This window comes from Amblyomma americanum, chromosome 4 (genome assembly GCF_052857255.1).
Source record: "Amblyomma americanum isolate KBUSLIRL-KWMA chromosome 4, ASM5285725v1, whole genome shotgun sequence".
Taxonomy (NCBI): Eukaryota; Metazoa; Arthropoda; class Arachnida; order Ixodida; family Ixodidae; genus Amblyomma; species Amblyomma americanum.
In genome coordinates, this window is record NC_135500.1 from 95,554,641 (window position 1) to 95,579,087 (window position 24,447).

Consider the following 24,447-nt stretch of genomic DNA (forward strand, 5'->3'; position numbering starts at 1 on the left):
GAATTTATGAAAAACTTTTATTGCTAAATATAGGTCTTAGCGATCTTGGTGGATAGAGCTCCTAATCCAGTGCCCTTGCGGCTGCTGCGGCGATAATGGCCCGGTCGATCAGCCTACGTTGATCTTCCAGGTGATCAACGCTGCCTCCCACTGCTCCGTTGTGGCTTTTGGTATGTGAGGGACTGCCTTTATGTGTTGGCAGCAACATGTTGTGTGATAAAGGCTGGGTCGATCCCCGCGCCAAGAGCAGGCATTTCGGTACTGGGTGGGATTAATTTTATTCCCACCGGTGCAGTTCTTGAAGGTGGCGATGATGAGCTCTCTAAGGCTACCATAGCCACTGCGGTCACTATTACTGTATGGTGAACTATCCCATTAAATATTATTTTTGTGAGTCTTTCGACGCCATATTGCAATCTGTTCGAATCAATGGAAATTCAACAAAACCGCAAAACTATTGAAGGCATTCAATACTAATTCAGCTGGATATACATAATGGTTCATGCTCAATACACTGGCAGTTGAGTAGATGACACTGCATTTATGTTGAATGCATATTGTCGCACGACAATACACATCACTGGTATACGAAAGGCGTTGCCACTAGGAGGCACAAACAAGGCTGATTATTAGCGTTGACTAAAAAAGTTTCGCTGCTAGTAATGTTTAATTGCTAGTGTGTTGAAATATGCATTATTGTGGCATTATAATGTTCTTTCGCTCTATAAGTTGTTTATTATTATTGGAAATGCTTGTGGTTATCATCGCACCAAATTTCTTATAAACCCCACTGCGGTTTTTCACTAACTTGAACTTGAAGGTAGAATGTCTGAGCAACATACTGAAGCATTAATCCTTTGTGGCATTTCTTCAACGTTTGTGCACGCCTCTTTTCAAAATTTTAATTTAAGCGTCTCACCAGATACTGTCCCCAATACCGAGTGAACACTACGGATATGAGTCCCAATAAGGCGGCGTCTGATACCACAGATGTGATGCGAGCCTATTAAGTCTGTGACAACTAGCTGCAGATGGCCTCAAATAACCTTAGCGAACAGTTTGTAATCGACATTAGAGAGGAAAACTGGACCTTATCCTTCAACAGTTTTCTACCGATTAGTACATTTAGGAATTAATACAGTATGCCAGGAATAGGAAATGGGATGCAAAAAAATACTGAAATCATAAAATTCTTGAAAAACTTCCCTCAGAACAGGCACAACGAAAGGCGAATTTTTTTTTTATCAGACTCGCTAGTCGTACCAACCGGCCCAGAAGAGCCCAGGAGCTCTTTCTTCCTTTCTTCTTTCACTCCCTCCTTTATCCCTTCCCTTGCGGCGCGGTTCAGGTGTCCGCCGATATATGAGACAGATACTGCGCCATTTCCTTCCCAGAAAACCAATTATTATTATTATTATTATTATTATTATTAATATTATTATTAACTTCGTCCAAAGAGATAGGTCCCTCAACTACAGCACGCTGCTCATCGTCAAGTCGTGGAACGTCTTCGAGTAAGCAGGTGTCGCGCAATTTTGAGTGATTTCTGGACAGTGTTGTTGTTGCTGTTGACGTCGGGCGATATTGAGGAGAATCCGGGGCCTACAACAGAGGAATACTTGCAGATGATTGTAAAGAATCAGGCAGACACGGATCGCAAATTGAAAGCTATTCAAGACGAAATCGGTGAGCTGAATGCAAGGACGGAAGGGTTATCGGACTTTCTAGCGGCATTCAAGGAAATGAGCACAAGAATTGATAACCTTGAGTCTATCATCAAAGAGCAAGCTAAAAGGTTAGTGGAATTTGAAAGCCGCGGCCGGCGTAACAATCTTTTAGTTTTTGGGCTCCCTGAACAAGCCACTGAGTCAGAGTTAGATCTGAGAAAAGCGGTTGTAGACAATATTTTCCACAAGGATCTTGGTGTTCAGGTTACTTCAGTCGAAAGAATTCATCGTCTAGGAAGAAAGAAAACAGGAGCTACTAGACCAGTAATTATGAAATTCTATGATTCCAGGGAAAAAGACAGCGTTCTTAAAAACTGCCACAAACTTAAAGGCACCTCTGTTAGCGTCAGCAATGACTACGCAAAAGATATTGTACAAGTTCGGAAGAATTTGTGGCAGTCTGCTGCTGTCGAACGATCTAACGGACAAAAGGTATCGCTGGTTCACGATAAACTGAAGATAGATGACCGTCTGTACTCTTGGGACGACACTCGAAACGAGCGTTTGCTCTGCCGGACCCAACGTAAGGGTGCTCGAAACACCCACAACGAATCGGAGACAACAGATAACAGCCATAATGGATCACCTTCCAGAAGTGAAAGTAATTCATAGCTCAGGATAGTTCTGCTGAATGCTCGCAGCATTCTTAACAAGGTTACAGAATTGGAATTTTTATTGCTCTCAGAGGACCCGCATGTCGTTTGCATAACGGAAACATGGCTCAACAGTGATGTTTCTTCTGATTGCATTGTTCCTCCTGGCTACACAATGCTCAGATGGGATCGAGATTCCCGTGGGGGTGGTGTGGCCATTATTGTGAAGTCATCGCTCTCAGTTTCCACGATTACGAGCGAAATGCCGGAGTCAGTGTGGTGTAAAATTATGTTTTCTGGTGCTGCGTACGTCATAGGAGCAATTTACAGGCCACCGAATACTTCATCCGATTTTCTAGATAAGTTAAATGAGTTTCTTTTCAGTCATGTAACTAGGAGCACCCGCCTGGTAATGACTGGAGATTTCAACTTGCCACATATTGATTGGGGATTGACTACGCCTGGGCATACAGAAATTTCTAGCGCTGAAAAATTGCTGGATATTGCTTTCTTTTACAATTTGGGACAAGTAGTTGGACAACCTACACGGATATCGCCTCAGTCACAGTCATTACTAGACTTGGTGTTACTCTCAAATAATGTAGGAGATATTGAAACAAATGTCACCGATGGAATATCTGATCACAAAATTATTTTCGTGACAGTGCTTACTTCTGCAAACGTTCCCGCGGAACCTATGGTTCGAGTAGAAATCAAAGAGTACGGGAAGGCCGATGATACATCTATCCTGGATTACCTGGAAACTTGTTTTGATGAATTTGAAAGTGCCTCTGAAAATGCATCAGTTGAATGTTTATGGCAGCGTCTTAAAGTTATCATCAGTACTTGTGTCGACCGGTACGTTCCAACTAGAGTTAAGAAAACAAAGCAGCGCAACCCATGGGTCACCAGGGATATCATTCACGCGAAACGGAAGTTGAAAAGATTGCGTAGAAAGAAGGCCGACTTCAACGACATACAGGTTTTACGTCAAAAAATAAAAATGTTGCTATCGGCTGCAAAAGAAAGATTTTTCAATCACACTCTTAGTGGTTTTCTGCGAAATTCTCCAGAGAAATTTTGGCGCTATCTTGATAAAAGAAAGGAAAGAGTAAAGCAGGTGACAGTGGGAGCCGAACTTATTGCAGATAAAACGAATATGGCCGACCACTTCAATAAATATTTCCAATCTGTATTCGCAAGAAACACGAGCCAAAGCGACGCACACGACGAAGCACATTCTCGTGAAACGTCTATCGATGCTATCAGCTTTACTCAGAGCGGCGTGTTTCAGCAGCTGATACAATTGGACGAAAAAAAAGCTATCGGCCCGGATGGAATACCTACATGCTTCTTGAGACGGTATGCTGAATGGATGTCCTTCTACTTGGTAATTATATTCCGAAAATCACTCGTAACTCATTATCTGCCACAAGACTGGCGCACTGCCATTGTTATACCCGTATTTAAAAGTGGCAGTCGCACACTTATGAACAACTATCGGCCTGTGTCACTTACTTCAATCTGCTGTAAGGTAATGGAACATGTTATTGCGAAACATATCATTTTTTTGGAAACAAACGGACTACTTTCTGAATGTCAGCATGGCTTCCGTCGAGGGTTTTCAAAGGTGACACAGTTAATTGAGACAATACATGACCTTTCTAAAGCTATAGATGACCGGGGACAGATTGATGTTATTTGTGTAGATTTTGAAAAAGCCTTTGATAAGGTTCCTCATGACAAATTACTCCTGAAAGTGCGAAGGGCTGGCATTAATGGAGACATCCTTAGATGGATAGAAGCGTACTTGGCGAAACGCAAACAGGCGGTACGTGTTGACAATTGTGAGTCTCGCTTTTTGGATGTGTATTCTGGTGTACCACAGGGTTCTGTGCTGGGGCCATTGCTATTTCTAGTTTATATCAATGACGTAGTATGTGCTGTTGGAAATTCTGTTAAACTGAAACTATTTGCGGATGATTGCCTCATTTATGCACCTGTCACATGTGAAGGAGATCAGATTAACATTAACCAAAACCTGCAGGCTTTTGCACTTTGGTGTGAGAAATGGGAAATGAAAATCAACTTCAATAAGACCACATTTACCCATATAACTAACAAACAAAATATAATTTCTTTTCAGTACAGTATTGCAGGTCACGATTTGGTTAATGTTAGTACATTCAAGTATCTGGGGGTGTCAATTTCTCACAACCTAAGTTGGCACAATCATGTCGAAAATGTTTGTGCGGTGGCACACAGAAAACTGTGTTTTCTAAGAGGAAAGTTGGGGAGAGCAACGAAAGATGTCAAACTTTTAGCATACGAATCTCTCATACGGCCTTCCCTTGAATATGCATCTGTAGTATGGTCTCCTCGGCAGAAGATTCTTTCAATGGAAATAGAAAAGATTCAAAGACGTGCAGCGAGATTCATTTGTTCAAAATACAGGACAACAGATTCGGTAACGGAGATGTTAAACTCATGTAGTGTAGAAACATTAGAAAAAAGACGTAAAAAGCAGAGATTAAAAATACTTTACCAAATAATTCACTGAGAAATTAACATCAATAAAGAAAAATATCTGCAGCCTCCAGGTAGACTAAGCTCCCGCCTTAACCACCACAAAGCGATTCGGCCATACTTGACACGAACTAACGTCTTTCGCTGCTTATTCTTTCCGGATGCTATTGAGCACTGGAATAAACTGCCCGCTCACGTTGCTGAGTCTACAGGTGTAGCGGCATTCTTGAATGCACTTGGGGATTCCGTCTAGGCATGGGATTCTTGTAGATGGGCGCGTAACTGATTGTCCAATATTACTTTTTGTATAGCAAGTGGTTCTACAGTGGTGTGAACTGTGTTGCGTTTCAATGCTCTCTTGTATTGTATGCTCAAAGAAGCTTGTTCATTCATGGTTATATATGCATTTTTTTTTCTGTTCACTTTCCCTCCCTGTAATGACCCTCAAATGAGGGTTGACAGTATTCATAAATAAAATAAAAAATAAATAAAAAACTACAGTATTATCCGCCATTTTGTGTTTGTTTCGCCTGTCTTCCTCCTGCGTTGTCTATTTTGCGCGTCGTCTTTTTCAAAACCCGAGCTCACGCAGGTGATGTCTGTTCAGAAACGCGATTTTTGCTGAGGCAAATTTTTGTTCTCCGTTGTGTCGTCTCCGCTCTGTTAGTCTGTACCTTGGGCAGGCGGGCAGATGTCTAAACTTAAGGCTGCCTGAACATGCCGTCACTTCGTCTAAAAGCTGGCGAACACTTCCCAGGGCACTGCAAGAACTGCGCCCATTGCTTTCCCTTTCTAAACCGTACTCGGATTTTAGGACGTGGTAAAGATCAAATGGCTAGGGAAATCCTGGAAGCCCATGAAGTCTAGAAACACAGTAGTGAGACGTGCATTTGTACATCTTCTGTTTATCTGTTGGACAAGGAACGAAAATTTTTAAAGTGCCCTTAAGTTTGCACATCAGTCTTCATGAGCTTTCGCTCTTTCTGTTTTTTCTTTCACTGGCTGATTTTTCGGTTATCATTGTTAGTGTTTCTTTTTTGCATTCTTTCAAGATTTGCGCATGCGCATTGTTGCTTAGTGATGGGGCGTTTTTTCATTCTTCGTTTTCATCCAGTCTAAGTATAGCTCTCGTCCCTTCCTCGCGTATCTTTGTGCTGTCAGAACGCTTCGTATACGTTTTCTTTGAGCGTACAGTTCAAATAAATCCCATTTTTGAAAGTGAGAGATCATCTCTTGAGCATGCGTCTGTCATGCAAGTAGATACAGCTCTTTTAAAGGTTTCGTCTGAAAGAAGACAGTTATTCATCTTCTACAGTTCCCGTCGAGTATCCCATCCTATCGAGGGCGCAGTATGTGCCATCTCTACCTCCCTTTTAAAGAGACACCGCGCAGTGATCATTGAAGAATATGGGCCGCACCCAGTAACCAATAACACTGGCTAACGTGCCTGCAGAAACGTAAATTTTGTCATGCCGAGCCCTAGAGAAATAATGAGGAGTGTAATGGGCACTACCACTCTTTGCTTGAGTTATATCCACAAGGTTGTTTTCACAGGCCAAATCGGCAAGAAAGCAGCCCTATGGTTTTAACGCTTACATAACACTGCTAGGTCCTCATAAACAATTAAAATCTCACAGCGGTATAACTTTGCGATCGGTGCACAAATGGTAAACTAATAACAGAAAGAAAAGCCTTCAATCTCGCTGCTTTAGAGGGGCATACACATACATAATCCGCCACTGTGTGCCTGAAATGCTGGGGTCAAAGCATGCATATAAGACGCCCGTCATCATCCATGCAATACGACATGGCAGTAATGTCCAGTGTGCTGTCCAGGACTAGCATGCACCCACCGGATAAGCCTCTTGAGCGGCTAACGATAATGTTGAATTCTGGCAAAAATGGCTCGAACTCAATTTCAGTCTCCTAACAAGAAGGCAGCTTTGTTTCCTGGATGGCTGCCACCACTAACGCTTCACTTCTTTAAAAGGTGCCTTAACTGATGTCGCCCCCTAGACCATTAAGGCGCGTACGTTCGATTTCGTTAAAGTAAAACTTCGTGTGTCTTGTGGTGTATCACGGGGTCTAGTATGCCTAGTGACGTATGCTAATGAGCCTGAGTAATTTCAAAGAGGTGTTAATTAGGAAAGAAAATAGCAAACAACAATTAACCCTATGTCTTCATACCCTTAAGGCGGAGTCTAAGAGTATACCCCCTTTTTTTGCACTCACAAAGCATGCCGCGGATGATTAAAAAGTATACTAAACTGATTTGCAAAAAATAACCCGAGGGAAGTACTGTCCATGTAGGGAATGCCGTCTTGCGAAACAACAGTGGAGCGCACAAGCTTCATATCGGCGCCTATAGTATTTAAAACTGCCGCAAGGTTTGATCGAAGAAGAGAATGCCACCACCAATAATGGGCGGCGTAAAATGGAAAGCAGGACAGGGTTAATTGGTGGCCAATGGATGAGGCCGTTGTCCTGAAGCGGACAAAGTGATGGTGATGGTGATGATGATGATAGAAGTAAAGCAGCACTAGAAGAAGATAACAAAAGAAAAAAGATCGTCCCAACGGCAAGTGAGATGAAATTGTAGAATGTCCAATAACGACCTAATCGTAAATACCCGCAAGTTGGCTAAAACTGGAAATGTCAAGTGCAGTTCCGCTAGAGAAGTCCTAACGGAGTCGAAAGAGGGCACCCGGCAGCTCTACTCATCAAAATACCTGTGCAACATTTGAACCTGGTTGTTTTTTCCCTTTCATCACAAGCCTGAAGAAAACGTCCCAAAAAACATACAGACCCCCCCCCCCCCCTCACTCCCGTTGCAATGTGTATGCTGTATGCCTTCAAGTATCTATCGGCGCATGGTGCTCCTATGTATTCATTTTTACGTACTTAAGCTACTGCACGACTCACTCAGGAGCGCCCAGCAAGATCCGACTAATGCAGCTAATTTGTGTCCAGTTGTTATTGTGCTCTTGGTTCCTCTGATGAATGAGCAAAACTGTATTGAACACACACTCGGCCAGGTCGGTGTCCCTTATTCCAGAATAGCGTGAGATATTGGCTACTTCCAGTACACTGTACCATAGGTAATACAATTGTTGCTGTTGGCATCTGGTGGTGTGGCACATACCCACAGTGGGGGATTGGCCAGGTTGCCTTGCACATTGAAATAGTAGTGGCGCATTGGCGCAATTAAGGTAGACATTGACGAAATTTTGTGTTAAAGAAATATAATTTAGAAAATTGTAACTAAAAACAAAATCTCTCTGGTGCAATGATGTAATCACGAAGATAATCGCACACTGGTTTTAGGACATATACCCTGGTGCTGGCGCCAAAGGAGAGAAGAACCGGATTAAAATGAGGGAGCCCTAATCGAGCCAGGGGAATCGAGTTCCATTGACAGCCACTCTTTTCTTCTTCAGGACTCGGTAAAATGCCTCTATCAGTGCTCACGCTACCAGGAGGCTCGAGCGCTCTCTAGTAGAAGAAAGAGAAGAAGATGGGTTTCCTTCGAAGAAGGAGGCGTTGCGTTGCTTCTGTTGCCGCTGCCACCCGCTCGGAGAGGATATTGCTGGCGGTCGTCGCTGTGGCAGTGCTGTGGACCATCGTCATCGTCTACGCCATTCTCGAGGTATCCCGCGGCCGCCCGATGCCGTTTCTCTGGCCGTCGAGGTCGTCCCAGCTGCGCGAGGCACACCAACTGCTCAGGCCGTTCCGGTACTTCGTGCACGACTACGCCCAGCAACGCCAGAGGTCGGTGAACCCAGGATGGGCCGTCGCGGAGCAGTGTCGTTGGCCGCTCAATGTTCTCTTCCTGGTACACAGTGGTATTGGCCGCCGCCGGGAGCGCCGAGTCCTGCTGCGAAACACCATGTTCGAGCCACGCATTGTTAAGTACTTCAACTGGACGGCCGTTTTCTTCAAGCATGACCGAGAAAAATGGCCCTTGGAAAACGCTCGGGTGAATTTGGAGGTGGAAGAACAAGGAGACCTGGTAGACTTCTCGTTGTCTACTCCGAGCATCCAAGCAAACGCGAGTAGGAGACAACGGGACATTCGACGCACGCAGGCGACGCTGGACGTCCTTCGTTGGGCCTATCGTCACTGCCCTCGAGCTTGGCACGTCGTCGAAATGAGGGACAACGTGCTCCCCAAAGATCCCTTCATGCTCATGCGCTACCTCAGGGATTATGTGGATCCCACTCGACCACTCATTGCCTGCCGGCTCGCGAAGGCTAGGCGTCGAGGTGTCGGCTCTGGCCAGGACCGCAGGAGAGGCAGGAAGTCGTGGAATACAGAAGCGTCGTCGGCGAAAGTGGTCCGGTATTGCGCTGGTTCCCCAAGGGACTACAAAAGAGCAGCAGCGACGACAAGGGTGCTGACGAAGCCGGCGCTTCGGGGCCTCTACTTGGAGTCGCTGGCCAAGGCCCCGCGGTTCGTGGGTGACGCTTACGTCACGGGGGACCTCGCTCTGGCGGCAAGTGTGGGTCATGTGGACTTCGCCGACGCCAGCGAGCGGTATATCCTGCGCAAAGGGGTAGCTCCGACGTTCGTGACGGTCCCCTATACTTCGACGTTCGTGAGGATGCCGTCAAACTTGACGCTGTTTAGGAAGGAGTGGTGGCAAACGTTGCGAAGAGGTCATAGATATTACGAGAGGGCCTTCAATATGGCTCTTAGCGTCACTGATTCCTGTGTAAAGTGATAGAGGCAAGAAAGCGTGTATAACCACTGGTACGACAAAGCCAGAGAATGAAAGAAATAATTTAATGCGGTCGCTCGGTGTTTGTTAATGACTCCTGCAAAATGCTACAGTAATATAAACTTGGCGCTGGACCGACCATGAACACGCCGGTTTTCCAAGCGGACGTGCCTGACCTCAGACCACTTAGGATGACACTGAGTTAGCCTATTTTGCATATGCAGATTTTACAGCGACAAAATTTTCCTTGTGTTCTCCGCGCTGAAGTACACCACTAGAGTTATTTACCAGTTTTTTTTTTCATAAGCCACACATTTCTAATTCATTCTGGCAGGTCGTTCTTCCAAAGCTATCTTACTCACAAAGCCTTTGAAAGCATTGTGTGTGTTATTAGTTGCTTTATGCGTGAATTGTATGCCTTCATGACTCCCATCCAAAGGCGCAACTAGTTTCAGAGCTATTCGGCAGACACCCTGTAATTTCTCTACAATTCCTTTTGCTTTGGCTTTAAGGGTGGTTGCACCTCTGTAGCGTAACCCAGCTCTAAAAAATGCATTACAATTTTCGTTGTTGACGCAAAAGGAAAAACAGAGGCAGACTTCCATTTACATGGCTTATTGTCCCTACGGGTTGTGACGTAAGCCGAGCGTTTCCTGCGGCGGAATATCTGCTCGCGGTGCCCTGTTAGCGAGGTATAGGGTGCCACATGCGGTCAGGTATACCGCATATATATATATATATATATATATATATATATATATATATATATATATATATATATATATATATATATATATATATATATATATATATATATATATATATATATATATATTGGCAGACACAGAGTGCACGCTAACGGGCTTTCTTTTTTCATACTTTGCAGCAAAAAAATTGATGCAGAGCATCTTCCTAAAGCAGGGAAGTATAGTTTTACGTGCAAAACATGTCTCCAAAGCGCAAAAATATATTTCTGTATGGAACCAACGAAACAAAGTGGTTGCAGAGATGGGTAACGTCTTCGCAACTAAAACAGCCCGCGTATGTTCAGTCTTGAATGTTGAATAATTCTCGATCAATAATTAAATTACAATAAAGTAAACTACCAATGCACTGGCCCCATAACAAAAAATTAATAGCCGGTTAACAACGTGTATATGCAGTCGCATGAAGTAAAATATTGTTACGTGGCGGCCAGCCAAAGAAAGAGACGCGATGATCGATGGTAATGAGGTGATGATGATGATGATGATGGCCTCTGGTTGATTTCCACGAATGAGGTGATTTAATGGCCGCAGGCCTAGCGCGAGCGCTCCTGCCCGCGCCACTGCACAGTTCGTCGTCTTCGTCACAATATGTATTGATCGCCCCCGAAATCGCGAATACATGCCATAACTGTAATCTTACCACCACACTTCGGCCAGTTAATAGCCCTTGGTTGTTACATGCTACATATTGTATATGAACACACCGGCTACGCACGCCGTTGCTATCATGTCAGTGGGTTGATTATTTGATGTAAGGCGTAAAGAACCCGCCGCGGTGGCTCAGTGGTTAGGGCGCTCGGCTACTGAGCCGAAGCACCCGGGTTCGAACCCGACCGCAGCGACCACGTTTCGATGGACGCGAAACGCCAAAGGCGCCCGTGTGCTGTGCGAGGTCAGTGCACGTTAAATTTCACCAGGTGGTTGAAATTATTCCGGGGCTCTGCACTACGGCACCTCTTTCTTCTTTCACTCCCTCCTTTAACCCTTCCTTTACGGCACGGTTCAGGTGTCCGCCGAGATGTGAGACAGATACTGCGCTATTTCGTTCCCTAAAAAAAATTCTAATGCGTAAAGAAGGTCGTTCCTTGTGCTCTGGTTTGATGATACCGCAACTACGGGACGCCACGTGCAGGGCGATTTCCACGAATGTTTAAGGAACATGGAAAGTACGAAAATATTGCTTTGGCAGTCGGGCACTACCCGCCGCGGTGGCTCAGTGGTTAGGGCGCTCGGCTACTGATCCGTAGTTCCTGGGTGCGAACCCGACAGCGGCGGCTGCGTTTCGATGGAGGCAAAATGCTAAGGCGCCCGTGTGCTGTGCGATGTCAGTGGACGTTAAAGATCCCCAGGTGGTCGAAATTATTCCGGAGCCCTCCACTACGGCACCTCTTCCTTCCTTTTTCTTTTCACTCCCTCCTTTATCCCCTCCCTTACGGTGCGGTTCAGGTGTCCGCCAATATGTGAGACAGATTCTGCGCCATTTCCATTCCCCAAAAAAACAGTTATTATTAATTATTAGTCGGGCACTCAATTAACGAAATGAATGAATATTCTTCCTAGTGCTATACAAAAAAAATACACTCCATACGAAAAGCTACAAGAGTTGATTGAGACTTGCCTGAGGCCCAATAAAGTAAATAAAACAAAGACTGATCAACAGAGCTTGTGCATAGTCATAGGCAAACATATACGTAGAACACCAAGTGGCAAAGTAAATAACAGCGAAATTTGCGCTCATGAAACAAGCCAATCAAAACCGAGCAATCGATCAAGGAGCGTCCAACAGAATGCAAGACTTCGTGGATTATGTGTAATAAAAGGTGAGCGCTCAAGGTATGGCTCACCAAGGAAAGGAAACGACTGAGCTGTGTTGATAAAATAGAACCTAAAGTCCTTGACGGGCGCTAGGTGCGTTGTTTATGCTGTATGATTTAGTTTGTGTGGCAAATGGAACCAAAGGCTTAAACTGCTGTATAATGTCTTCGTTCGACGGCGTCCCGTTATTGTTTGCTTTTAGGGAAGAGGTGATTTAGCGGTGCGCCACTACCCCGGTATAGATGTATGGCTGTTTCAAACCCAGCCACCGGTGAGGTTTATGAGACTCAGGTTGCTGTTCCCGAGCGACCAATCATTAATTTAACTGCCACCTGCCACGGCGGGCAGTTTTCTCGCAATGCGGTGGGCAAGCTGCGATGACTTCACGAGGTCACGTGATCTAGGTGGCTTGCTTGCCCCCTAGGTTGCTTCTCTGAAGATTTTTCGCCCACATAGGCGCTGCCGACGATTACGACGATGCCGGGTTTTTCGCTGAAAGGAACCTTTAACAATACCAAGTTAAAAGAGAACCAGACTTGTAATCATCGACCTCAACGATCCGCTTACGCATGCTTAAGCGAGACCGAAAAAGGTGAAGGAAAAGACACCGAACGCCACACCTCTCGAGCTGAAACCTCTCGAGGCCAACATCAGGCCAACACTCCAGGCAGCGAGGAAACTCAGCTTTTAAACACGCATTTTGTGTTTCGAAGACTTCCGTGGGCACAGAGCGACAAGCGATTCGTCCCTGACGATCAGTGAACGGATTCATCTTCAGGCCCGATTCGAGTGTACAACATTAAATTCCACTTCGCCCCGTTTAACGTGGCTGGATGGATGCGACGGTAGATTAATACGCTGCTTTGCGCCGTAACTCGTAGCATCTATTTCGACACACGATTGCATGCAGTTCTGTTTGATATAATGCTGTCCTGTTTGATTCATGCGGTTAGATGTCCTGTTCAAACCTGAGCGAATGTTCCATTCGTCAGCGGCAATCATAATATATTTCGCACGTTTGGGTATTCCCATGAACGTATAAAAAATATTTTACAGCCGTAGGTCTGACAGGCCTTTCTTGATTACTTTTTCTACTCATCTTCTGATGTTTCAACATCACCTGATGTGGAAATAAAGGCATTTGTATTTGTTCTATGTTACGGCTGTCTGTGCGCCTTTAGAAACATGCATCAACGCCGTACGATGAAAACTTATTGCAATACGTACCCGGAAGAAATTATATTCAAATTAGCATTGCAATTATTCTCACAGTGAAGCCGGAGGCATTTTTACATTTTCTCTCCAGTGAGTTAATTTTATATCGAGTTATTTAGTCGCTAGTGGTATGAAACTTTATACAAAGCAACCAGCTTGGAAGGTTGCGAAGAACGCCTCTATTGCTGCATAATTCATGAAAAGTTGAATACGTGGGAGCACAGTGATAGCTGACTATCAACGACACTTAGTCTTCACGAACGGCGAGCTTTTTTTTTTTTAAACCACCTGTTAGCCGTGACTACCCCGACAGTGGATAAGATATTAGCGCTTATGAACCAGGTGACATCCCTCATCGTGGAAGCTCTTCGGCCTCGTCATGGATAGCGCATCATCATCTATGGTGGTGCAGTGGAACTGTCGAGGATTCGCTAATAAGGCCTCTGAAGTGAACATCCGCCTTCGCTACGGAAAGCTGAGGGCATGGGCGTTCCTACTGCAAGAGCATAATGCACTCCCACGCCTTTCAGGTTTCTGCGCATATCATTCACCCTCTATACCTGATCGCCGTTGCACCGCCTCCTCCCTCAGCCCAGGTAAATCTGCAATTTATATTCACAGTTCAGTTCCGCACACACCACTCGACCTTTCACGGTGGTGCAGCACACGTCAAGAGGTTGTCGCCCTTCTCGTAAAACCTGCACGCACACCCCTTGTCCTAGTTTCTTTTTATAGTCGTCGTGGCTCCGCATTTCCCAATCTGGGATGGGTTCGTTTTCTACGTTCTACCAACTCGGGTATCCCTATTCTAGTTGGTGGTGACTTCAACGGCGCACACATTGCGTGAGGTTACCCATCGGATTCCTCAAGGGGAGCACACATCCAAGGGAGCTTTTCGGATCATTCCTTTCAACTTTTAAACCACCCGAATACTTCTACCCGCCCACGAGGTGGCCCGTATTCACCTGATTTGACTTGGTGGTTAGGCCCCGGTAACCCTCGTGGGGATGTTGATTCTGATACTTGGGCCAGTGATCACAGCCCTATTTTTATCACCCTCACGCCTACGCGTCTACGGAAAATACGCCGCACTGTACGAATAACGTCATGGGACTCTGTACGCGCAGACAATAATTTATCTTCATTCAACTTCTCTTCAGCACTGTCTACTCTCTCTGCTGTCCTCGCTACTCACGCTATTACCACTACTGTAAATGAAGACTACCCAAACCCGGACATACATCTCTTGAATCTGTGGGCTCTTCGTCGCCAGGCGGATCTTTACGCTACTCGACACCCCGATGACCCATCGGCTCTTCCTACTCTTCACCGCGCTACAGCACGGGTACGGCGCTATGCAAAGCGGCTAGGCAGGCAACGCTGGGCTGTGGTGTGCCCGCCTGTCCTCTACGCAGGGCAATCGACATCTTTGGAGAGTGTTTCACGCCATGGAGCGCCCTTCTCAGGTTGAAGATTACACAGAGAGCATTCGCCTCGCGCTAAATGTGGATGAGGACACATTTGCACAACAAGCGGCCCGTCATTTTTTTTCCAAACCATGATTGCACCGCTACGTCTCCACCTGACTTATCGGTTATAGAGCCCTCCGATAGAATTACTTCTGACCTCACCATGGCAGAGCTGCTGGCCTCCATTGAACGTTTAAAAGCTACTACTACTCCCGGGCACGACGGCATACCTAACTCCTTATTCCGTAACTTGGAAGGGAGGGCTTTGCAAACCCTACTTGATACTTTTAACTAAGTGTGGCTTTTCGGCATCATGCCGGGAAACTGGAAGCATTCTATTTGTGGTTCCAATACCCAAGTCAGGTCAGCCTCCAGTATCTCTCTCGGCCCTTCGTCCAATTTCCCTTACGCCTACCATCTGCAAGCTTTATGAAAACATTCTAGCCGCACTCTTGTCGTGGTGGCTGGAATCCCATGATTGTTACCCAGATTCCCAAATTGGTTTCCGCCCACAAATTGGAACGGAGGACGGCCTTGCTACTTTGGCTGCTGACGTGCTTGACCACTCTCCGCAGAGCCACCTTGTACGAACCGTAATCGCTACAGACATAACAAAGGCATATGATAACATCCTTCACTCTGCCATTCTTGCCTCCCTTAAAACTCTTGGTCTCCCTCACCGGTTCCTCCTCTCTATTCACGCCTTTTTAGCAAATCGAACCTTCAGCGTGTGTGTCCACGGAAAGCCCTTTGGTAACTTCCCTTCCAATAGAGGAGTGCCACAGGGCTCCGTTCTCGCCCCCACATTATTTAATGTGGCTTTAATTCCTCTTGTTCGAGCCCTAGAGTCCATCCCTTCTATCCGCGTGCTTGCGTATGCCGATGATATAACCTTGTGGTGCTGTCATCCAGATGCGTCTATTCATCAGTCGGTCCTTCAACACGCGCTGGATGTATTGACATCTCGCCTCCCACCTCTGGGTCTAACACTCTCTCCTACTAAATCATGTTTCATTCGAATTGGAAATAAAGGCGGCTTACGGAAAGTCCCCCTTTAAATTTTACGGTACATAATTCTCTGATTCCTCAGGTAGAAACTGTTCGTATGCTTGGTATTCTCCTCCATACATCTGGGACTGACACCTCGTGGCTGACAGCCACCCGTAAATCGGCTCACGCTACTCTAGGTCTGATTCGTCGCATAGCTATGCGCTCTGGTGGCGCACGAGCTCATACGGCCTGCCAGCTTGTGCGCTCTATCCTTCAGCCACGGATAGTATATCAGGCACAATTTCAACGTCTCACCCGCAGACAGTGGGACTCCCTTGAAGCTATCAATCGTGAGGCTATGCGCGTCATAACATATCTGCCTCGTTTAACACCCATACATGTGCTACAGGAGTTCGCCCAACTTAATACACACAGTGAAATCATCGACCAACGGGTGGAAAATAGAGCTCGAAAACAGTCTCTCAAACTTCATCGTTTAAAGACACTTCCACCGTGGTCCTATTGCCAGCTCACTGACAATCGCCCCACTGTTTCCCCGTCGGTATCAGCAGCGTATCTGCCTGAAGGGTGCATATTATACACGGATGCATCACATTCTGCAGAGAGGGGAGTTACTGCTGTGTATAGTCCATCTCATCCGCATCTCAACTCTCGCGCGACGTATACTGCGGATACGTGCGCTCCCCTGGCATTGGAACTTCAAGCAATTTATAATGTCATTGCTTCCCTTCCGCTCGTTCCAACATTCAATACAGTTCATATTTACACCGACTCCCGCGCCGCCCTTAAACAGCTTAAGGCTGTTCGACGAACGTTCCAGATTTCACAATAAATACATGTGCTCTGCGCAAAGTATCCATGTCCTGTGTGCATACACTGGATTCGCGGCCATGCCCTGTATCCACATAACATTCAAGCGGATGCTATGACTCATCTTCATACATTAGACGATCCGCCACCTTCCCCTCTTCCCCCAGATCCGTTCCTGTCCCACGTTTCCGATTCCGAAGTTCTGCGCCAGCGAACACGCGCTGTAATTCCTCTGTGTTCGCACCCTCTCCCCCGTAGTCTTACTCGGCAGGAGGAGGTATCCGTGCGCCGGATTCGGGCAGGGGCGGCTCTGACACCATCTGTCCGTCATCGGTGGCGTGCCAAAGATCTGCAAGCACCTGACAGGTGCCCTCACTGTAGCGCTGCACCGAACATTTGTGATGTGCGGCCCTTGTTGTGGACGTGCCCAGCGACGGCTGCTATCAGAAAACGGCTCCTCAGGGAGGTGGGCCTGCGGTGGAACCGCGAAAGTGACTATGTGAAGTGGACAATGGACAACCGTTTCATTAACAACCTGTGCGACTACCTCAGCGCAACGGTTCTTCACTACTTCTTTTAAATTTCAATCCCGTGCATTCCTCCCCCCCCCCCCTTCCTTTTTCAACTTATGCCTCATGGCACACTTCTCGAATAAAAAAAAAAGTAGTAAGCTGGTTAACTAATTTCTGATAACTTTCAACTATCACAGATAGGCGACTGGTTGCAATTAGAGATTTGTAGCCAGGCCTTATTAACAGCCATATCAGTTTTTAAAATTTTGAAAATGCGATTACCCTCGCCGCAGCGGCTCGACAAAATTGGGCTGCATCGTATGAAAATACATGCGCTTTCCAAAGCATGCAGGCAAAGCAACCCCTCCAGTGCACGTAACTAGTCGAAAAAGCCAAACTTCGTCGCGTAATGGCGTTTTCGAAATTCTAAAAACTGATATGGCTATTACTAACGACCGGCTACAGATCTGTAATTGCAACCAGGCTCCTAACTCTAATAGTTAAAAAGATAAGTATTAAAAACTAGTTAACCACCTTACTACTTAAGACGATTCACCGGTTTCCTGGTGTCCACAAACACTGGCAGTACTATGCCGCAAAAGCCATATTTTTACCCCAAAAGGCTATCTTTACAAATTTTTTAAAGTGTTCGCTAGAACACTCCGTATGTTCGCTATTGTGCGCCTGGGGTAAGGCGAGGATATTTGGTTTGATATCTGGCGAGGACCTTCTTCGCGCGTCGAACTCAATTCGATACGACGGGAGCACCGACAAAACTTTTTCAGAGGCAGGTCGGCACGTGCTGTATGATTCCATATTTATTCGCTCTTTCTCTTTCTCGCCTCGTTGTCTACCGAGCTCATTGTGTACTCGTCCATGCCAGCTGGGCCTTGATGTCGGAAGGCCGCCGCCTGCTCCAGTGACGTAGGCGCGGCGACAAATTACGCACTCACTTTATTTGTTTTTTATTTCCCTGCAAGCCCGGGCGTGATAATGGGGCGCTCGTTGCCAAGATAGAGAGGCGCTTTGTAATCAACGCTGAGCGTCAGTGAGACCACAGGCGCTGTGCGTCGCAGCCTTTCCCGCTCCGCTCTTTTGCTGCTTGCAAGAAAATGAGAAACGCCTGGGATCAAGGCGGCATAGTTCCTGAGCGGGCTTTTCCAGGACTCGGCCTGCAATGATAAATGTTGCTTCTTTTTTCTCAATTTCTCTCCACGTGTTAGTTTAGAACATTGAATCAAAGCGGTCCTCGAGGAAGGGGTTCTGAATGCTGTCCGCGTGCGCTCATATGAGTCAGTTGTTCTTGTTCCTCAGAGGAACAGGCCTCAATAGGAGGTGGATTCATCTGTTGCTGTAGCCGCCGCGGCGGCTGAGGGTGGTTACGGTGCTCGGCTGCCGACCCGAAAGTCGCGGGTTCGATCCCGGCCGTTGCGGTCGCATTTCGATGGAGGCTCGCGAAATGCTAATGACGAGTATAATACGTGATGTAGATGCACGTTAAAGAACCCCAGGTGGTCGAAATTATCACGGGCCCTCCAATACGCCGTCCCTCATAGCCTAATTTGTTTTCAGATGTTAAACTCCATAAACCATCACTTGCTGCTCTGTCTTTGGTGAAGCGTGGCCTTCTTGGGGTTATGGACCACTTAATTTCAGTCACCGCAGCCGTAGACATCTCAGGCTGTCGAGACGGCGTACTTTAACCACAGCGTCGCAGAAAGCGCAGTGCTTGTTACCTGTTGGCACACGACAAAGGAGTATGTCTGTCTTCCTTAAACTACGCGTGTATATGCACTAACAGCTAGTGATGCACTCACTAACTGGTGATTAAGTGCCATTTTAAGGCGAAAGCCTTAAATGGCTCATACTCTCGGCCCCGACCCTGTCCGTTCGTCCATCCGTTACGCTCTTCAGCACCTCGATAAGGAAAAAAAATTCTACACGGCGGGGTTCGAACCACCATCCTTCCATTCCGCAGCTGAGCATGTTAACGACTACACTACTTCCTTTTTCTTTAGTGCCTGGCTTTGGCCCATAACATTTAATCAAAAAACATTTAACAAAAAAAAAACGCAAAACGCTATGTACATACGACACTGTTGTGGTCAGCCAGCATGAGTCTGGCTGACCACGAAGCTTTGTATGCTTTGTGACTACACTACTTCCTGCCAGCGTTTTTGTTTATCTTTATTGCCTGTACTTCCTGCCAACGCATATGTACTCCTTGTCTAAGCCGCTGGAGAGTGTTTGCGGAAAGGCGTCGAATCAACCGGATGCCTCCCAAACGCCCTCCAGTGTCTCCAGCATTTAAGATTCACAAAAATTCCGTACTTAATCAACATCTTAACCACAAATCAATGACAGAAGCAGCAACACCGCGCTAAAGGCTTTCGTCTCACAGCCCTTTAGGTCAACAAAGTGCCCCCCTGAATTTTTCAGCACGGTTGTTGCGAATGAGTGAAAATAAAATACTCTGTCTCCAGACACTCGACAGTCTGGGACCCCAGAGGAACTGAAAAAGTGTTCCAGTAGCCGAATGACTAGCCGGCGAGGCGCCGCTTTGTTCAGCACCGATAACTGCATCGTCGTCAGCATAATCAACATCATCAGCCTAACTGCGCCTATTGCAGGACATAGGCCCCTCCCATGTATCTACAATTAACCCCGTCCTTTGCTACTGCGGCCACATTATCCCCGCAAACTTCTTAATCTCATCCGCCCACCTAAGTTTCTGCCGACCCCTGCTACGCTTGCCTTCTCTTGGAATCCACTCCGTTACCCTTACGGACCAGCGGTTATCTTGCCTCCGCATTACATGCCCTGCCCAAGCCCATTCCCTGTTCTTGATTACGGCCACGATGTCGTGAACTCGCGCTTGTTACCCGACCCACTCTGCGTTCTTCCTCCCACGTAACGTCACACATATCACTTTACTTTCCATAGCTCGCTACTTCTTCAATTTAAGTTCGATAGGGAATTTTTTCAATGATAAGCGAAGTCGCTGTTTTGTGGTAACACGAAAAATCCCACGCCCATGTGTTGGCCTACGGCAATGCTATCCACTAGCTGAGCATGCAAGAACCGGGGACACTAGCTAGAAGGAAGGAAGGAATAAACATTTATTGAGAGCGAAGAAGGAGGTGGTTGAAGCGCAAAGCAGGCCGAGTCTTCAATTCAAAGACCCCAGTGGCTCTGGCCGAGGCCGTGGAGATGGCGATTAGCGCCTCCTGGTCTTCCACGGTGGCGCTGGTCCGCCGCACCTCCCACTGCTCTAATGCCGCATTGGGCGGCTTTTGGTGGTGCGGTGTATTGGTGAATATCCATGTGATAAGAAGAAATGTAGGGGTTGAAAAGTAGAATTGCCTGCCCATGGTGCGGGGGACACTATAGAGAACGTGGTTCGAGTGGTATAATTTAATAGAGCTGGGTGTGGCGTGGCCACAGCAGGACTTGAAGTGGGTATTCATGGAACGCGCCCTCTGTGGCCATGTTTTCGAGTTCGCCCATTCTCCGCACCAATAAACGCTCGTGCGAGGGTCCTTTACCCCTTTGCGCTCGTTGAGACGTCTTAGGTCTTTCTCCTGCATTATCATGGCGATTTTTTATTTTCCAATTGGCTTTTTCTAAATTTTCGCTTTGGCTGTTTTTTCTCCCCTTTACAGCTAGTCTTCAGGCTTTTCGCTCCGATTTTTATTTTTGGCTTTGTTTTGGCACGCATCATGCGGCACGTGTGGGTGGTGGTGGTAAAAATATTTATTAATTATAGAGAGAGGTGTTGGGGTCCGTGACCTGAAGGGTCACGCCCTTACAACCACTAGGTGGGGATGCCTAGTCAGGCACCCTATTGGCGGTTGCCGCAGCCCGGGCACGCTGCGTTAAGGCCCTTTGGGCCTGGAGGGTGCAGCAGCCGGTCAGGGTCGCCTCCCAGTCCTCTCGGGTGGGGTTTGGGATAGGGGGTAGGGATGGGTTCTGCTGGCAGGCCCACACCATGAGGTAGGTGTCCGACACCTCCCCACAGTGTGAGCACCGCCCGTCGAATTGAGGATTGAAATGCTTGAGAGTTGCCGGGCACAGCATCGTGTTAGTGAGCAGGCGCAGGAGTACCCGCTCGTTGGCCTTTCCCAGCCCTTTGCAAGGAGTGGGAAGAGTTAGAGCACAGTAAGGGACGGCATGTGGTCTGCGATGCTCGAGCTCTCGAGAATGGGCCATGTATGCTCACGCGATCAACGTGCGACTGACCGTAGAGAATTTTGTGGGGAATGAGAATGAGATAGCGCTATTATTGCCACTTTTGCGCCCAATGAGAAAGGAAAGAACTCAGAGCTTTTTTCTTTTTCCCGCACCACCAGACTGAGCTTGCATTCGGTATATGTAGTCGATATTCTGTTGGTTAAGTAAATAAATAATGCCTTCGGATTGTACAGAGCATTCTAGCTTATATCGAGTGTTTCAGGAAGTCGACCGAGTAAGAGGAAATGGGATGGGAAGGATGATTAGGTTTCTCGGCTGGTGAGGAATTACTTTGGACGATTTTGTTTCACGATGACACACACCGCAGATCGTTCAGCCGGAGTGTCTGCAGGCCTGCGCGCGGGGCAGGCCTGAGCGTTGATGCACCTCGTTGATAGATGCGCAACCGCCGTGCACAATAAAGCTCGACATACTGAGTATTAAAACACAGTTGCCTAATCTCGCCGTCCGACCATCACCATCTTCTTTTGTGCGTTCTTTAGGCGGGCATGAAATGGCGTAAACGCGCTTAAGTTTAGAACATCAAGTTGTGCTAAATTAGGAGCAGGGGCTACAGGCGGGGGTCGTGCTCGACGGTGCCAGGAAACAGCCCTCGCGGAAATTGCTGCAACAATAGCAGATTCGTTGAGGTTATACACGAGACCCACCCACTTGTAGAAAGTGAGCTTCAGATGCCCAGGCGTGGAAAACTTCCGCACGTGCACGTCGGGTACTTACACCAGAAGACACGCCCACCTTTCTACGCCATATTGCCCACACCTTATCCTATGAACGAAGATGGCTGGTTGACGCGTTGCGGGGCGTGCGCCCAGACTGCGTGCAAGAATGGCGCACCCTTTCACCCCACCCTCCTCCTGCCCTCCTCCACCTGAAAGCTCGAGCAAATAACCCGAGCCATATAAGCTCACTCATCTGCTCCTATGCGGACTTTGTCTCCCCCTTTGTGTCTCCTGAATCTGCGCTGGCATCGTCGCTGCGAATGGTGCCAGCCCGGGTCCCCATTGTCTCCGCCGGGGTGCTCTCGGCTGGCGACGATGCGCAGTCCCCGACCCGGTCATTTCGTCACTTTGCCGTCCTTGTTGCTATTCCAGCGCGCATACAAATGCCCGAGTTTTATTACTTTTGTTTTCGTCGCTTTTGTGCGGTGCTTACGAGGCGCCGTGGTTGTAGTGAATTGCGCCATACGGTGGCTTTGCAACCTTGGAAGCCGGCCCTGCCATCGTCTTCTGCTCTACTGGAAAATTGTTCTTGCTACGTATCGAGCAGACTATCCTAACAAGCAGTGCCTCTCCGTACGTTTCTGAAAAAGAAACATAGACAAACAAAGCGAATGCGAATGGGGTGTAAAGAACAGGCAGCACATAGAGCAGTGGGTAGGTATGAACAGTGTACAGAATATCATAAATTGCCTGAAGCTGATTAAGGGAAGGAACATATTGGAGTGTATGGTGATAGCTAATTGTTACCCGACGCCTTTTTATGGATGCGACAAAGGTTGTAAAATCCTCCCCGTCCTCCACAACATGCGCCCCCAACATCACGTGGGCAGGAGGAAGGAACGGGCTAAAGCCTCTCACAACCATTACGGCCAATGAAAAGACGGGGTCTACGTCGACGCCACTGAATACATTAACCACACTGCCTTCGTAGCAGCGGCGGTCAACAATCAAGGACTGCGCCTTTCCACTACCTCTCTCAGAAATGCCGCACCAAAGGAGGGTGCCTTTGCCTTGGCCCTCGCCTTCGCCAGTGGCAGATACATAATCAGTAACTCCACGACTGTCATCCGAAATTTCGCAAAAGACAGGATATCCCCTGCAGTTCTCGCTATTCTCACGTGCTCTACCCTCCCTAGCCATGCCCAGCTTATCTATGCACCGCCTCATATCTCCCTCATCCTAGGTAACGAGACAGCCCATATGCCGTAGCCCATTGCCTTGCCGATCGAGCGGATGGGCTCTCAAATCCTATGCGAGCTCCGCTCGGTTAGGAATCACCCAGTACTGTGTCGACTGGCGAAAAGGGTGTTCCTTCCCGCACACAGATCTCTCACCCCGCCAACAGGAGGCCATACGAAGGAAGCTCCAGAAGGAAGCTCTCTCCATAACCCCGGCCAGTATGAAGCCATGTACCCGTCTACACGCTCTGACCCATGCAAACGGTGGGGCGTCCGAGCCAACATATGCTACATGTTTTGCGGGACTCGCCAGCACATCCTCCCCCCTCCCCTCTTGAGGAACGGCGGCTCTCTAATATCCAGCAGTGAGAGGTCTCGTTGCGTATAGCTCGGACCCGGTCGGGCAATGCAAGGCCAAGGAGCCAGCCTTCAAGGTCGTCAGAGCCCAAGAGCTCCTGACCACATGACCCCCTCAGGCCATGAAGACCTCAATCACCTTTTTTGAAGCAAAGTTTATTGATTCATCCATTGCTCCTATCGAAGGCAGCAGGTGTTCTAAGCTGCAAAAATGTGATTGCAGAAAAGGAAAAGCTACCTTATAAGCCACAGCAATAAGTGCACTGCCCCCCCCCCCCCCCCCGCCCCCCGGCTATGAGCCAAAAGGATTTCTCTCCTATGAAAAGGATTTCTACTTGAGTTCGAACTTCCTGGCAAGCTTCACCCAAGAGATTTCGTGTCGAGCAATGCATCACACAGCCGCCGAGGAATGCATTATGTCGATAAAGGAAGAAGACACAAGGAGGAAAGAAGCTTCGGCAGTGCAAACGAAAACCCGACAGGGGGCAGCTAACATAAATATGAAAGCGACAGTAAGGGGTTTCAGTACTAGAAAGTATAACTTACTAACCTGGCTAATTTCTTTCTGCCTCTATCTTTTTCCTCTCGGCCTGTCGGCTTGTCCCTTTGAACTCAGTGACCCGGGAACCTCTCCATTTTCTCGGTAGGTGGCACGCTTCGCAGAGCACCGTTTCGTCATAACGTCGAACACCGTTTTCCCTTGGGCGCAGGTCGGCTAACTTGCTCTTGATGAGGTCCGCACTGTAGCACTAGTTGTGCGCGGCACAACGATAGCTATAA